The 14,449-nt window shown below is 37.2% G+C and overlaps 1 protein-coding gene across 3 annotated transcripts in view; it reads left to right on the forward strand.

The window, feature by feature from the left end:
• The window catches only part of R3HDM1 (R3H domain containing 1), a 205,252-nt gene that overhangs the window by 5,820 nt on the left and 184,983 nt on the right, over positions 1-14,449 (forward strand). The window lies entirely within an intron of this gene.

Genomic DNA, 14,449 nt, shown 5'->3' on the forward strand with positions numbered 1-14,449 from the left:
GTAATTCTGTGCAACTCTAGGTCTCCCTAAAACAGTTTGAAGACCATGAATTAGATTAACGATACATTATGCACATAGAGATGACAAGGAAAGAAATTCAGGTGTGAAAGTACAGAATTTGGAAATTTGAGGCCTATAAATTACTGCCATTGCTACTCACTTCATTGACAGAATTTCTAGCAGAATCTTATTGTGTAGTGGTTCTCTTAACTTTCTTTGGTCTGAGGACCCCTTTATACTCTTAAAAATCATTGATGACTCCAAAGAGCTTTTGTTTATATGAGTCATATCTGTTAATATTTAACATACTGGAAATTAAAATTGATCTTTTTTTTAATATAGCAGCTTTGTTAAGATATGAGTAACACACCACCCAGTTGACCTATTTAAAGTGTACAGTTCATTGGTTTTTAGTACATTCACACTGTTGTGCAACCACCACCACAATCAATTTTACAATATTTTCAGCCCTCCCGAAAGAAACCCTGTACTCATTAGCAGCCACTCTCCATCCATCCTTCTCCCCCGCACCACCCTAGATAGATGCAATCACTGATCTACTTTCTGCCTATCTTGAACATTTTATATAAATGAAATTACATAATATATGGTCTTTGTGACTGACTTCTTTCACTTAGCATGTTCTTCTAATTCAATTTTATTGAGATATACTCACGTACCATATAATCCTCCAAAGTGTACAGTTGTTCATAGTATCATCATCTTTCATTCTTTGAACATTTTCATTACTCCAAAAAATAAAAATTAAAATAAGAAAGAACATCCGAAACATTCCATTCCCCTCCTCCCCGTTGTTCATTTACTTATTTGCTTTTTTTAACTCTCATTCATTGTTTTTTTTAACTTTATCAAAAAATTTACAGAACAGTTTCAAACAAAACCTAAACAAAGGAATAAGAAAAAACAAATAACCCAAAATAACTACATTGCTTCCAACATGTTCCTACCATATCCCAAGAAAATTAACAAACTATAAACAAGGAAATAAGAAAAACAAATAACCTAAAATAACTACATTGCTGCCAACTTGTTCCTACCATACCCCCAAAAATTAACATACCATAGTCGTTCCTGAGCATTCCCATAACATTAAGTTTACCCTCCATAACTTACCTGTTTTTATTAGATTGTCTTCCCCACAGTTAATTTTTCAACATTTTCATTACCACAAAAAAGAATAAGAATAAAAATGAAGTAAAAAAGAAGACCCAAAACATCTCATCCCCTCCATCCCTCCCTATTCATTTACTTTTTGTGCCCATTTTTCTACTAAAGAGATACCTATATAATGCATAAGAATAATCTCCAGAAGGTCCTCTTGACTCCATCTGAAATCTCTCAGCCACTGAAACTTTATTTTGTTTGATTTCTCTTAGCGTAATGTTTTCAAGGTACATTCATGCTGTAGCATGTTTCAGTACTTCATGTTATTGCTGAATAATACTCCATTGTATGGATATACCACATTTTTTAAATCCATTCATCAGTTGATGGATATTTGAATTGGCTTGTTTTAGTTTTCCAATTGCTAAGACAAACCATACATACAAGGGATGGTTTAAACAAAGCGAATTTATTGGCTCACAGTCTTGATGCTAGGAGAAGTCCAAAACTGAGGGTCAGCAAGGAAATACTTTCTTCCTGAAGACTGTTGTGTTCTGGAGCTGGCTGCCAGTGATGCTTGGTTCTTGGCTTTTCTGTCACATGGCAGGGCACATGGCAGCCTCTCCCAGCTTTTCTCCCCATCTGCTTTTGTTCTACCTATCAAGGACTCCAGAAATCTGGATTGAAGCCCGACCTGATTGAGAGGGACCACAGTTTATCTGCAGTAACATCTTGAGAATGGACCAAGACCAGGAACTTGTCCAAACTTGGGTAGACAAGTCAGTCCAGCACAGATCCACTTTTGAGCTGTTAAGGATAATACTGCTGTGAGCATTCACGTACAAGTTTTCCTGTGGATGTAAGTTTTCATTTGTCTTGTGTATACAGCTAGGAGTGAAATTGCTGAATCATATGGTAACTATTTTTAGCCACTGGAGGAACTGCCAAACTGTTTTCCAAAGTGGCCACACCATTTTACATTCTCCCCACCACTGTATGAGTGTTCTAGTTTCTCTACATCCTCACCAATACGTGTTATTCTCTGTCTCTTTTTTTATGCCATCCTAGTGGATGTGAAGTTGCATCTCATGGTGGGGTTTTGTTTTTTGTTTTTTTTGTTTTTTTTTGCTTTCGTGCTCATTTTTTAAAAATTGAGTTTTATTGAGAAATATTCACACACCATACAGTCATCCACAGCGTACAATCAGTTGTTCACAGTACCATCATATAGCTGTGCATTCACCACCACAATCAATTTTTGAACATTTTCCTTACTCCAAAAAAAAAAAAAAAAAGAAAAGTAAAAAAGAAAACCTAAAACATTCCATCCCTGCCATCCCACCCTATTTTTCATTTAATTTTTGTCCACATTTTTCTACTCATCTGTCCATACACTGGGTAAAGGGAGTGGGAGCCACAGAGTCCTCACAATCACACAATAACACTGTGTAATCAGTTTTCGCAATCACACAGCCACACCGTGTAAGCTACGTATTTATACAGTCATCTTCAAGAGTCAAGGCTACTGGGTTGCAAATCGACAGTTTCAGGTATTTCCTTCTAGGTATTCCATTACAGTAAAAACTAAAAAGGGGTTTCTGTATAGTGCATAAGAATATGCTGCAGAGTAACTTTTTGACTCCATCCGAAATCTCTCAGCCAGTGAAACTTTATTTTGTTTCATTTTTCTTCCCCCTTTTGGTCAAGATTTTCTCAGTCCCATGATGCGGGGTCTAGGCTCATCCCCGGGAGTCATGTCCCTCGTTGCCAGGGCGATTTACACCCCTGGGATTCATGTCCCATGTAGGGCGGAGGGTGGTGAGTTCACCTGCTGAGTCAGTGTAGAGAGAAGCCACGTCTGAACAGCAAAAGGTTCTCTGGGGGACACTCTTAGGCACAATTTTAAGTAGGCTTAGTTTCTCCTTTGCAGTAGCAAGCTTCATGAGGGCAAGCCCCAAGATCAAGGGCTCAGCCTACTAAATTGGTAGTCTTCAGTGTTTGTGAGAATATCAGTAGTAACCTAGGTGGGGAAATTGAATGTTTCTGCATTTTTCCCCAGTTCCTCAGGGGGGCCTCATGGTGGTTTTGATTTGCATTTTTGCAATGACTAATGGTTTTGAGCATCTTTTCATCTCCTTACTTGCCATTTGTATATCTTCTTTGGAGACGTGTCTAGCCAGATTCTTTGCCTATTTTTAAATTGGGTTGTTTGTCTTTTTATTACTGAGTTGTAGGTGTTCTTTATATATTTTAGATGTAAGTGCCTTGTCAGAGACATGTCTTGCAATATTTTCTCCCATTTTGCGTGTAGATATCCAACCCTTTGTTTAAAAGATTGTTCGTAGTTGTTTTCTCCTGGAACCATTGTCAAAAATCATTTGACCATAAATGTGGGTTTCTTTTTTCTGTGCTCTGAATTCTATTTCATTGATTTATATGCCAGTCATTATGCTAGTACCGCAGTGTTTTGATGACTGTAGCTTTGTAGTAAGTTTTAAAATCAGTGAGTCCCCCAACCTAGTTCTTTTTCAAAGTTGTTTTGGGTATTCTGCCCTTTTAACTACAGATCATAGTAGAACAAATAAACTAAAGAGGAGGGCCAAAAAGCAAAGTGAAAGGATTCCTCCAAAATGGAGAAAGTAAAATTAATACCTTCTTTAAAACCAGTTGTCACCTCCCTCCAATCCTGCTGTTAACTGTTGAAAATTGAAGGAAACTGCAAAAATTCTGCTTCAAATTACAGTGATGCTTTAGCATGTATTTTTCCTATTAACATTTAAACTTAAATGACAAAATCCTTAATGATTCTGTAAATACTGAACCAAAAGATGCTTAAAGTTCTAAAAAACAAATTCTACTAAGACTATATCATTACAGTTCTAACTTTAGTTTATCTGCAAAGCTGAAGTAGTATGATTATTGCTTTGCAGGACATGAAATGTATAGATTCATAAGCATTCATTCAGCAAATATTTCTTGAAAACTTACTATGTGCCCTACACTGATGATACAAAACAGAGAGAGTCCTTCCCTTCATGGGTCCTATTTTCTAGTGGGTGAGACAAAGAAATAAAATAAGTAAAAAATACAGTGTCAGGTAGAAATTAATGCAATGAAGAAAAACAAAGCAGAGTGAGACATTAGAGATGGATGGAATGGGGTATAGGGTCTGTTTTTAAGAGAGAAACTGACCTTTTAAAAGGTAACATTTGAACAAACACCTGAATGAAGTGAGGAAGTGAGAGAACAAGGCATGAGATACGTGCAGGAAGAACATTCTGAGTGGAAGAAACAGAAATACAGAAACCATCAGCTGGGAGCATATTTGGATAAAGATGGAAATACACTGTTTACTGAAGTTCAGCTGTTAGTTGAAGGCAGATAGGATTTAAAGGAACAAGTACAGAAAGAACATTTGGAGGTGTGTGTGTGGGGCTGTCAGCTAGACATATTAGCTAAATGAATCACCTGTAGTAGAGCGTCTTAATACCAAACATAATGGATCTTAGAGGACGCTTGCAAAATATAAACCTCAGTTGTTGTTTTTTTAATTTTTAAACTTTTTATCAAAAAATTTTAAAAAACACACATTTCAAACAAAACAATGGATTAAGAAAAACAAATAGGAGAACCTAAGATGGCGGCTAGGTGAGACAGGGCAAAAAAACACCTCCGTGAAAAATACTAGATAAAAGCCAGAAAGTGACCCAGAACATCAGTTCCAGCGATGCACCAGCTGGACAAGGTCTGCTAAATCCACAGGGACTGTGCATTTGGTGAAACCAGGAGTCTGCATTCTGAAACGAGTGAGTGAGCCAGCTGAAAGTCCGGCGGCCATGCTGCGGTGTGGGGAAACTGTGCATTGGCACTTGGAGACAAACTAGTTCTTTAAAAAAAAAGGAAAAAAGCCAGAAGCGGCTGCAGTTACGACAGTGAGAACCGCTCAGTGAAGCACGGCAGGAGCAGGCTGTGCCAACCTCTCATGTCCGGCATGGAGGATAGCCCACTGCTGATTGCCTCACGGCCAGGGGGGCAGAGGGGAGCCAAAAGGAGAAAGAAACCACGCCCTAGGCAGCCATCTCCCTGGCGGGCTGGGAACGCTCCTGCCCAGGGCCAGAGCTATAGCCCAGAGCCACACCAGGAAACCCAGTGTGACGGGGAGTGTCTCCCACAGCACCGCACACACGCCACAATATCGACCGTGGACAGTGGCCTTTAGTGCACCCACAGCTAATTGTCCTGGAGCTGGGAACTCGGAGCTGTGCGAAAAGGGGGAAATTAACACGCCCCTGGGAATGCCCCTGCACGGCCCAGCAGCCCAGGGCTTCCCTGGTGGGCTGGCATGCACTTGTGACGTGGCACAGCCTTCCCTCAGCAGAGGTCCTGGGAGAGCACGGCTAAGAAGGGGGGCCCACTTGGAAATCCCAGGGACCCTACGCCAATACCAAGGACTTGTGGGTCAGCGGCAGAGACAATCTGTGACAAGACTGAAATGAAGGCTTAGACTCTTGCAACAGCCTTAAATCTCCGGGAACACCTGGGAAGTTTGATTATTAAAGCTGCCCTGCCTCCCTAACCACCCAGACACACACCCCACATTCAGGGCAGACAGCACCAACAACACACCCAAACTTAGTGCACCAGTTGAACCCCACAAGAACCAGATCCCCACGTACCACAAAGACAAAGTTGGGGAGAACGGACTTGAGGGAAATAGGTGACTCGCGGACGCCATCTGCTGGTTAGTTAGAGAAAGTGTACGCCACCAAGCTGTAGAGCTGACAAATTAGAGATCGGTATTTTTTTATATCCAGAAAGAACTCTATCAAGTAAAGCAAATGCCTAGAGGCCAAAAACGACAGAAAATTTTAAAGCATATGATAAAACCAGACGATATGGAGAACCCAAACCCAAACACCCAAATCAAAAGCTCGGAAGAGACACAGTACTTGGCGCAATTAATCAAAGAACTAAAGTCAAACAACGAGAGCATGGCACAGGATATAAAGGACATAAAGAAGACCCTAGAACAACATAAAGAAGAAATTGCCAGAGTAAATAAAAGAATAGAAGATCTTATGGAAATAAAAGAAACTGTTGGCCAAATTAAAAAGACTCTGGATACTCATAATACAAGATTAGAGGAAGTTGAACAACGACTCAGCATCCTTGAGGACCACAGAACGGAAAATGAAAGAACAAAAGAAAGAATGGGGAAAAAAATCAAAAAAATTGAAATGGGTCTCAGGGATATGATAGATAAAATGTCCAAATTTAAGACTCATTGGTGTCCCAGAAGGGGAAGAGAAGAGTAAAGGTCTAGGAAGAGTATTCAAGGAAATTGTTGGGGAAAACTTCCCAAACCTTCTACACAATATAAATACACAAAGCATAAATGCCCAGCGAACTCCAAATAGAATAAATCCAAATAAACGCACTCCAACACATATTCTGATCAGACTGTCAAATACTGAAGAGAAGGGGCAAGTTCTGAAAGCTGCAAGAGAACAGCAATTCACCACACACAAAGGAAACAACATAAGACTAAGTAGTGACTACTCAGCGGCCACCATGGAGGTGAGAAGGCAGTGGCATGACGTATTTAAAATTCTGAGAGAGAAAAATTTCCAACCAAGAATACTTTATCCAACAAAACTCCTTTAAATTTGAGGGAGAGCTTAAATTTTGCACAGACAGGCAAATGCTGAGAGGTTTTGCTGATGAAAGACCTGCCCTACTTCATATACGAAAGGGAACCCTACCGACAGAGAAACAAAGAAAGGAGAGAGATATAAAGAAATTTCACAGACATATATAGAACGTTACATTCCAAATCACCAGGACACACATTCTTTAGTGATCATGGTTTTTTCTCCAGAATAGACCATATGCTGGGACATAAAACAAGCCTCAATAAAATTAAAAAAAAAAATTGAATATATTCAAAGCACATTCTCTGACCACAATGGAATACAAATAGAAGTCAATAACATCAGAGACTTAGAAAATTCATAAACACCTGGAGGGTAAAAATGAGGGGGAGATGAAAACATTCCCAGATAATCAAAAGCTGAGGGACTTCACCACCAGTAAATCAGTCCTATAAGAAATGCTAAAAGGAATTGAGCAGGCTGAAAGGACGGGACACTAATCAATTGACTAAAACCACATGAAGAAATAAAGATTTCCAGTAAAGATCATATGGTAACTATAAATACCAATACTACTGTATTTTTTATTTGTAGCTCTACTCTTTACTTCCTATAGGATCTAAAATACATAAACTGTAATGATAAATCAGTGGTTTTGGACTCAATGTAAACTATGTAATTTTTGACAAGAACTACATAAAGGTGGGGGAATGGAGTAGTATAGGAACATAGTTTACATGTCCTATTGAAGGTAAGTTGGTATCAAAGAAAAACAAGATTTTTATAGATTGAGGATGTTAAATTTAAGCCCCACGGTAAACACAAAAGAAAGTATCAGAGAATATGACCATAGAGATGAAAAGTAGAGTATAGGTTATGAGAAGTGGGGGAAGGGGCAATGGGGAGTTAAGAAATGAGTGTAGGGTTTCTGTTTGGTATGAAGGGAAATTTCTAGTAATGGATGTTGGAAGATGATAGCATTGCAACATTCTAAATGTGATTAATCCCACTAATAGAATGCTAGAGAAGGGTTGGAATGGGAAGATTTAGGCCATATATATGTTTCCACAATTGAAAAAAAAAAAAAAAAAGCGTCTAAATAGATAATGACAATTAAATGCCAAGGATGATCCTGGATGGGATCTAAGGATAGAGGAGAGGAGGCTCAAAGGGACACAGTTGGGACATAAGAGAAAAAAAAAAAAGGAAATATAGACTCTAAGCTTTGTATCAGTGTTGAATTTCTTGAACTTCTTAAAGCTGTGCTTAATGGGATTGAATAAAAGAATGTTCTTGTTCATGGGAAATGTATATGTGAATTATATTGTTTGTTCAAGGATGTGTGCAGCTTGCTCTCATATGTTCAGAAGACAGCAATAGATGATGGATGATAGGGAGGGAGGGAGGGAAAGAAAGAAATGGTGTGACATGATGTTAAAGTTGGTGTATCGGGGTATCTGGAGGAGGGTCGGGATATGCTGGAGTTCTGTGGATGGGGTTTGTATTTGTTTTTGCAACTGTTCCTGTAAGTTTGAATTTATTTCAAAATAAAATTTAAAGATAAATAAATAGATAAATAAATAAAAATAAAGTTGCCAAATTCAAAAAAAAAAAAAAATTTTGCTTCTCTTACCCAGAGGGTAGCAATTCACACCTCAGCACTCTACTGGGAAATTGCCTAAATTAAAGAAATAACAGGGATGCTTTATGGTTATTGTATTGTTAATATTTAGTTACCAGCATGGCTGTGGAGTGCTTTAGTCATCTGCTATCTAACCTCCCTCACACAGGAGGGCCAAGCCATCACCACCCCCACGCACGGCTGCTCTAATTGGGACTACGGTCACTCTCAGAATTCTCTGGGAAAATCATAGAATTCTCTGTTCACCATTTTTACATAGCTCAAAACAGGTAAAAAATGAAAGAAAAAAAAAAGCCTGCATAAAGAAAAGCAGAGATGAACCCAAAAAGATGCCTGAGCATACAGTGAGAAAGGAAGAAGACAAAAAAAAAAAAAAAGAAGAAAAACAAATAACCTAAAATAACCACTTTGCTTCCAGCATTAAACCTCAGCTCTTTAGTCACTACATATCCACAGTTTCCTGTCTTCTCACTGCTAAACCAAAGATTTTTTATACAAAATTACCTGCATTTAGATCAACTGATAAATCTTTGTGTTGAAATGTGAAAAGTCATCTGGTCCATCCTCAGTGGTTCTCAAGGATCTGTCAGGAGCAGTCATCTGGGCACCTCTTCTAAAGTTGCCTGCTTTTTCAGTTTCCTTCATCCAGGGGTTACAGAATTTGGGGGGTGAGGGAGGATGCTGCCTTGCTCGTGCCTTTTTAGCAAGCTTCCTGGGTTCTGACATGGCACAGAAATTAGGCAGATAATCATCTAGCCTTTGCTTGAATTGTTCTAGTGACAAGAGTGCATTCCTAAGGGAATTTTTGTCCCTACTTTATATTTCTTCATTTCAGGGTTTACAGATAACCAGATAATTTTTTTGATACTAGCAGAGAAGATGTAGACAGGGGAGAGGAAATCACAGTGGTCTCAGACACAAGGGAGATGTTATAAAGAGGCATCAGTATCAGTGTCACCTTTTGTTTCCTCCCTCCCCCCACTAGAGAGTAGAAACTGAGGTTTTTAGGAATGGGAGAATTTCCCTTCCCAGGCCCAAGACCCTCCTGTTTGGCCAGTTTTCCTAAATAATGGAAAGAGAAGAATAACCCTATAAATGCCATCAGTAGGTGTTTCTCTCCCCTTCATGCTCTTCCTGGCTGTTCAACGCCCTCAGTAGACTTCCTGGGTTGTCTTCCATATTGTTGGTGACTGAGAAGTTAGATCCAGTCCTCAAAGCACGTTTGATCCCATCCCAAGTACCAGGCAATCAGATGTAAATATCTTTGTGACTAGATTTTGTCTCCTTCAAGGTGGTATGACCACAGGAAAGAAATTTTAAAAGCCTGTTTTTAGGGCATTTTTCATCATGACCAAGTTGATTGGTGAAAATGAATTTTAGTGTTTTACCCTTAGGTAATTTTGCCAACTTCTAGGTTTTTTAAAGTCAAACATACTTCATGTTTGACAGATTGTAAACTCTTTTTTAAAACATTTTTTTCTCTGATCTGGAGAACTGAGCCAGTGTTGAATTTTTTTTTTTTTTTTTGTAGGTGTACATTTTAATTGTTTTTTCTTTATTAGAGAAATTGTGGGTTTACAGAAAAATCATTAAAAAAATATAGGATTCCCATCTACCACCCCATTACTAACACCTTGCGTTGGTGTGGAACATTTGTCACAATTGATAGCACATTTTTATAATTGTACTGTTAATTATACTCCATGGTTTAACCCAAGGTTCACTGTTTGTGTAGTACAGTTCCATGTTTCTGTTTTAAAATTTTATTTCTGTTACCACTTAAGTAATCTAACATTTCCCCTTTTAATCACATTCAGATAAATATTTCAGTGCTGTTAAATATATTCACAGTATTTTGCTCCCATCACCACCATCCATTATCAGAACATTTCCATCATTCCAGATAGGGACTCTGTATAATTTAAGCCTTAAAATACCCCATCCTCCCCCATCCCCTGGTAACCTAGATTCAAGATTTTGACTCAGAAAGTTTGCTTATTCTAATTGTTTCAAATCAGTGAGATCATATGATATTTATCCTTTTGGGTCTGGCTTATTTCACACAACATGATGTTCTCAGGGTTTCTCCATGTTGTCACATGTATCAGAACTTCATTCCCTTTTACAGCTGAATAATATTCCATTGCATGTATACACCACATTTTTGTTATTCGTCAGTTGATGACCACTTGGGTTGCTTCCGTCTTTTGGTAACTGTGAACAGTGCCGCTATGAACATCACTGTGCAAATACCTCAGGTCCCTGCTTTCAGTTCTTTTGGATATATATCTAGTTAGTGGGATTGCTGGGTCATACGGTAGTTCTATACTTACTTTTCTGAGGAACTGCCAAACTGTCTTCCATACTGGCTGCATCATTTTACATTTCCACTGGCAATGCATGAGTGTTCCTAGTTCTCCTCGTTGTCTCCAACACTTGTTTCTGTCTTGATGAAATGACCTCCTTTATCCCTGGTAACAGTCTTTGCTTTGAAATCTTTGTCTGATGTTAAAATTAGCCACTCTTATTTTTATTAGTATTATCATGGTATATCGTCATTTTACCATTAATCCATTTATATCTTTGCATTTGAAGTATGAGTTTTGTAGGCAGCAAACAGTTGGGTTTTGCTGTATTATACAATCTGAAAATCTCTGTCTCTAAATTTAGACTATTTTACATTTAATGTGATTGTTAATAGTTACATTTAAGTCTCCCGTTTTTCTATTTTCAATTTGTCCCATCAGTTTTTTGTCCACTTTCTTCTCCTTTTCTGCTTTATTTTGGTTTAATTGAATATTTTTAATATTCCATTTGCTCTCCTTTGTTAGCTGCTTAGCTATAACTGTTTTATTAATTTAGTGGTTGTTTTAGGGTTTATAGCATACATCTTTGAATTTCTGCAGCCTACGTTTAAATAACAGTACATCACTTTAGATGTAATACAAGACCCTAAAGATAGCATATGTCCATTTCTATACCACATTGCTATTATTTTATTTTTTTAAACACTCAATTATCTTTTAAAGAGATTGAAGTGATTTTTTAAAACCTTGTCTGTTTACCCATGTAGTTACCATTTCTGGTGCTCTTGATTTCTTTGTATAGAGCCACCTTTCCAACTGGTATTGTCCTTCTATCTGAGGGCCTACCTTTACTGTTTCTTGTGGTGTGAGAATAATGTTGATAGATTCTTTCAGCTTCTGTATATCTGAAAAAATCTTTATTATACATTAATATTAGAAAGATAGTTTTTCAGCATATAGAATTCAGTACTTTAATTTCTTCAATCCACTGTCAGTTCACTTGTATTATTTCTGGTGAGAAATCTGGTAGCATTCTTATCTTTGTGCTACTGTATATAACATGACTTTTTTTTTTTTTTTTTTTTTAACTGTGTCTGCTTTTAAGATTTTCTTTTTATAACTGGTTTTGAACTGTTTGATCATGATGTGCTTTAATACAGTTTTTGTCATATTTCTTGTGCTTGTTGAGCTTTTCAATTCTGTCAGTTTATAGTTTTCACTAAATTTGAAAAAGTTTTGGTTATTTCTTCAAATATTTTTTTTCTTTTCAGCCTCTCAGTTACATTTCTGTTAAGCCATGTCAAATTCACTAATTTTCGCCTACAATGTCTAATCTGCCACTAATCCCATCAGTGTGTTTTTCATCTCTAGTATAGTTTTTATCTCCTAAATTTGATTTAGGTATTTTTATATATTTTATGTCTCCATTTAACTGTACGTGTTGAATATTACTACATTAAAAATGAACTCTTTGGAAAGTTTATATCCTTTTTCAGAAGTTTTTTTTTTTTTTAATCAAAATAGTATATGCATAAAAATCAAAACAATGCAGAGAATCTGTGATTGATTATCGTTCCCTTATCTACTGGTTTATTATCAGGATTCATGAGTTGGAATGTTCCTAGCACCAAAAATCAAATGGATTCTCTTTTATGCTTTATCAATTGCTCAAAATCATGTCACATTTTTATTTGTTACAGATTGGGTCATAACTTTCATTTAATTTTTTCCCTTTTCCTTGTCTTTCTTTTTTTCTGGTTGATAAACAGTAATGTACCATCACCATATGCTCAAGGTTATCCAATCTCTATTTAAGGGACTCCTCTTTCCCTCAGAGATTTTCTCCTGAATTCTTCTATCCTGCTCACAGCTCATCCTGAGATGTCCCTTCACTGTTTTCCTGGATTGAATCACTGGTGGTTCATATGGATTCTTTCTCTTTCTTGGTTTTTGCACTCATTTTGCAAGATAATAGCCTGAGGTATTTTTCCAGGAAGGATTGCTTAGGAAGTAATTTTTTTGAGACCTTCTATGCCTGATAATGTCTATTCTGCCATCATATCTGATTGATAGTATAGAATGCTAAATTCACAATCATTTTCCCCTAGTACTTAGACATAGCTCTGATGGCTTCTAGTATGTTAGTTGCCTGATGGCTTCTAGTATGTTAGTTGCTGTTGAGAGATCTGTTGCCAATCTGATTTTCCATTTTAGTTTGAGATTTTCCAAGCATTTACAAAATTTGAAAGATTACTCAGTCTATAATCATTAGCATTTTTTTCTATTTCTTTGATCCCATATGTATTCATCAGTCCATCTTATTTTTTTTATATATTTCAAGGTAAGATGGACAATATCAGTGTAGTTCACTCTTAAACTCTTTGGCGTGGATGTTATTAATAAGAATTCAATATTTAGTTATTTTTTCAAATAGATATTTATACAGAAAAATGTACAAACCATAAATGTAGTATTCGATGAGTTTTTAACAAATTGTATACATCCCTGTAATCCATGCATCTGTCAAGGTACAAAACATTACCATAACCCAGAAAATTCCATCATTCTTTTTCCCAGTCTCCAGTCTCACCCCTCAAGAAGCAACAACCAGAAATTCTGATGCCTTTCCACATACATTAGCTTTTTCTGCTCTAGAGTTTGTATAAATGTAATAAAAAAAATTGTTCTCTTTTATGTAAGACTTCTTTCACTCAACCTGTTTTTCAGATGTATTTGGTTCCTTTTTATCAGAGAATAGTATTTTGTTGTATAAATATGCAGTTCATTTTTTCAATCCCCTGGTGATGGGCATTTGTGCTCTTTGTTCCTGGTGAATTTTTTTGTAATTGAAGGGAAATTCACATAACATTAAATTAATGATTTTAACAAGAACAATTCAGTGGTATTTAGTACATCCACAATGTTGTGCAACCACCGGCTCTATCCAGTTCCCAGATACATTTAATCACCACTAAAGGAATTCCCATACACAATAAGCAGTTGTGCCCTATTCCCTCCTCCCTCTAGCTACTACATCCAGTGATCAGCATGCTGTCTCATTGGATAGTTCATAAAAATGGGATGATACAATATGTTACCTTTTGTGCCTTGACTTCTTTCATTTAGTATATTTTTGAAGTTTATCAACATTTTAGCATGTTTCAGAACTTCATTCCCTTTTTTTTCTTTCTTTATTAGAGAAGTTGTGGGTTTACAGAACACTCATGCATAAAATATAGGATTCCCATATACCACCCTTTTATTAACACCTTGCATTGGTGTGGAACATTTGTTACAACAGACAAAAGCACGTTTTAATAATGGTACTATTAATTATAGTCCATGTTTTAACTTAGAGTTCACTGTGCAGTGCAGATCAACACTGGGTTTTGAGTCGAGTCTGTCACATAATAACGGCATCACCTTGAGGAACTGAGTTTGCTATGACAGAGTTTTTCTCATGTGCCTCAATTCCTTCCCCCATAATGCTGCTCTAGAGAACAGAAATAATGTCACACAAGTGGGGTCAAGTCCTACAAACAAAATACCTGTTCCAGAAGTTACCTGTATTAATTCCCACCAAATCTAAAATTCAGGTTTAGGAGGAAGAGGATGGTGCTAAAACAGTAGTCTCTTTCTCTACTAAGACGAGGCAGTCAGACAGACTCGAGTTAAAATTCCAGCTCTGCCATGTATCAGCTGCAAGACCCTGGACAGCATCTAGC

The sequence above is a fragment of the Choloepus didactylus genome, chromosome 9 (genome assembly GCF_015220235.1).
Source record: "Choloepus didactylus isolate mChoDid1 chromosome 9, mChoDid1.pri, whole genome shotgun sequence".
NCBI lineage: Eukaryota > Metazoa > Chordata > Mammalia > Pilosa > Megalonychidae > Choloepus > Choloepus didactylus.